Here is a 2,957-nt window from a genome sequence, read left to right on the forward strand (position 1 = left end):
ATGCCGCAGGGAAGGAAAAAAAATGCAAAGGCTGCGCGCTTTCTCTGTTGCTGCCATGTGCCGAAAGGGATTTATTTACCGGGGTCTCTTCCTCTTCGTTTTCCCACTGCTGTAAGAAGGGTCGGACATGGATCGAGAGAAGGACCCATCAAAACCTGCCCCCGCCTGCGCACGCCCTTTCCCACCGCTCTCCCTCTACGGCGTCGGCCGCATCGTTCTCGGAAGAGCAGAGCGGATAGAAAAAAGGCGCGTCTCCGGAGAGCGGAGCTCAGATTTGGTCCGGGCGCCGTCGTGACTCCGTTTCGGGAACTCGCTCCCCGCACGCAGGAGGAACGGGGCCACCGCAGCCGAGCAGGGCGCCATGGAGAACGGCACGGGGACCGCCTTCGAGTCGGCGGCGGCGACGCTCTTCAGGCGCGACCCGCGCATCGCCGACTGGCCCCTCGTCGGCAACAAGCAGTTCATCGTGCTCCTCCTCTCCGCCTACGTCTACATCGTCAAAGTCGGCGGGCCGCGCTTCATGAAGGACCGCAAACCGTACGACAGCATCAAGCCCCTGATCATACTCTACAATGCGTCCATGGTGCTTCTCAACTGCTACTTCGTGGTGGCCTTCCTGTCCAAGACGTACCTGGGCGGCGGCTACAGCCTCCTGTGCCAGGGCATCAACTTTGAAGCACGCGACGAGCTGACCATGAGCATGCTCTCGCACGTCTGGTGGTACGTGCTGGTGCGGATAGCCGACTTCTTGGACACCATCTTCTTCGTCCTGCGCAAGAAGGACTCGCACGTGTCCTTCCTCCACGTAGCCCACCACGTCCTGGTGGTCTTCAACGGCTGGTTCGGCCTCGCCTACGGTGCGGACGGCCACGTTGCGTTCGGCATCATCTTCAACAGCTTTGTGCACGTGGTCATGTACTCCTACTACTTCCTGTCCCTACTGGGACCGTCAGTGCAGAAGTACCTGTGGTGGAAGCGATACCTTACGCAGTTCCAGCTAGCCCAGTTTGTGATCCTTTTCTTCCACATGATGATTCCTTTGTTCATCGACTGCGGATACCCGCTGGCGCAGATGTGCATTACTTTGCCGCAGGGAATATTTTTTTTCATCATGTTCATGAACTTTTACATCAAGTGCTACTGTAACAGAATGAGGCCTCAGCATCGCGTTGAAGCCGAAAGCAAAGCTCAGTGAGTACGGCCTGCGTAAGACCGGTGATCAATAGCGCGTGCTGGTGCGATCAGGCTCAAATTTAGTCGAGATGTATGCGGCAGTGTAATTTAGTCCATGCTTGCTTGGATGAAAGCAAAGCGTAAGACAGCAGCTTCGAGATGCAAGTTAGCTGTTCTCGCAGCACTGACGCGTCTGCCTTCCTAAGCTAAAAACGCCTTAAACAGGCTGAAATGAACTACAGTCGTAGACGCGTAGCGAGAAGCTTACTGCATGTGGCGAAACGGTTTAGGCCGGTGTAATATCGGTGCTTCCACCGCACTTTCCTGTACGCCTAGCCATGATATTAAGAGTGACGGAATCAACTGCTTAGCGAGATCATCTCGCGATTCTGAACTCACGTTCCTCTCGACTGCGCCCTGCGACCGACGTTCGGACCCATCATCGCCTGGTTCGCGCGCAGTAAGTCGAGTGTGCTCCCTCAGCTCTTAGCTGACTGCGCACGTGTTGGCATCACCCAGTGGGCCTTGGCATGTGATTCAGAAGGCGTTGACGTGTTCAGATACAAGCTCATTGTTTTGTGTACATAGATAGGTTCGTCTGTAAATAAATCCATCCTAAAGCTTCGCATATTTTGTGTCTGCGTGATTGCAAGCTACTTCGGTGTTCGCCGAAGAATAATACTGGAAGATATGGGACTGGGACATTGTGCCGACGTTTCGGCAAAGGGACTTGCGTTCGTCAGTCCGGGATGAATGACCTATCCGAAACGCCAGCACCTGTCGAAGCACCAGTCTCGTTTGTTTGTTTTTCTGCTTTTCGCGAACTTCTACTCCAGATTAAAGTTTCAACGGAGGGAGCTTTCGTCTGACCTCTGTCGTCGGATTCCTTCCTGCTCCCGACAGCCTCTCGCCATCCTTTGCGGCACTCGGCGCAATGACCGCGACACGCGGGCGCGCCGCTCCAATGTCTGGCCAAAAACGAAAATAACAAAAGGTAAAGCTGCCTGAGAGCGGCGGCTGGCGCGCAGCGGGGAAGGAGGATGGGTTCGCTTGTTTCTGTGTCAAGTTCACACGGTCTTGCCTCGCCGACCCACTTATGCGAACGGGAGGAGGGCGTCCGGTCTGTCTGGCCCCGCTAGACGGGGAAGTACCGTTGCGTAACGAGTGCCGCGTTTATTTTTGAAACTTATTTATGCTCTTTTTTTTGTGAGTTTTCGCGCCAACAACGCCGCTCGCTGTGCCTCTCGTGAACGTTGACTGCCGTATTTAAAAGCGAGGGGTGCAATTCCACACAGAACTTAAGTTTCATTTCTTCATTCAAGGGGTCAAATCCCGAACTATGAAGTGTTTTGGTGAGAAAAAAAAAGAAGCAGAAGCGATTGCTCATACACTCGTAACACGCTGGTTGTAACTGCTCAAGAAATGCTTCTTGTGGGAGAGAGAGAAAGAAAAAAAACGTTTAATGCATAGAATGGTTGGGTACGTGGATCCATTGGCTTTTGCCGCCGCTCTTGCCCGGTTCACCAGCGAAAGCTGGTCCTCCGAATGTGAGCTAGACAGCGCCGCCTCCCAGTCCTCAGCTGTTGGGTTATTGTTTCTTGCTTGGTATAGTTGCGTTTTTCTGGCATGCCCATACCATATGGTATATAAGTTAGCCACTTTACCGCAGAAGGCGCAATGCGGATAGTACGAATTTGGGAACATAGCTGGATTTCACGGGGTTTATATAAATTTTCTTGTGGGAGCTCCCATAAGTGCCTACGTGTTCCACCAACTATTTTCTT

At 53.3% G+C, this 2,957-nt stretch overlaps 1 pseudogene; it reads left to right on the forward strand.

Annotated features, from left to right (window-relative positions):
- Nucleotides 1-245: 245 nt before the first annotated feature.
- On the forward strand, nucleotides 246-1,931 carry LOC144127599 (very long chain fatty acid elongase AAEL008004 pseudogene; annotated as a pseudogene).
- Nucleotides 1,932-2,957: the final 1,026 nt, after the last annotated feature.

Source organism: Amblyomma americanum, chromosome 4 (assembly GCF_052857255.1).
Source record: "Amblyomma americanum isolate KBUSLIRL-KWMA chromosome 4, ASM5285725v1, whole genome shotgun sequence".
NCBI classification, from domain to species: domain Eukaryota; kingdom Metazoa; phylum Arthropoda; class Arachnida; order Ixodida; family Ixodidae; genus Amblyomma; species Amblyomma americanum.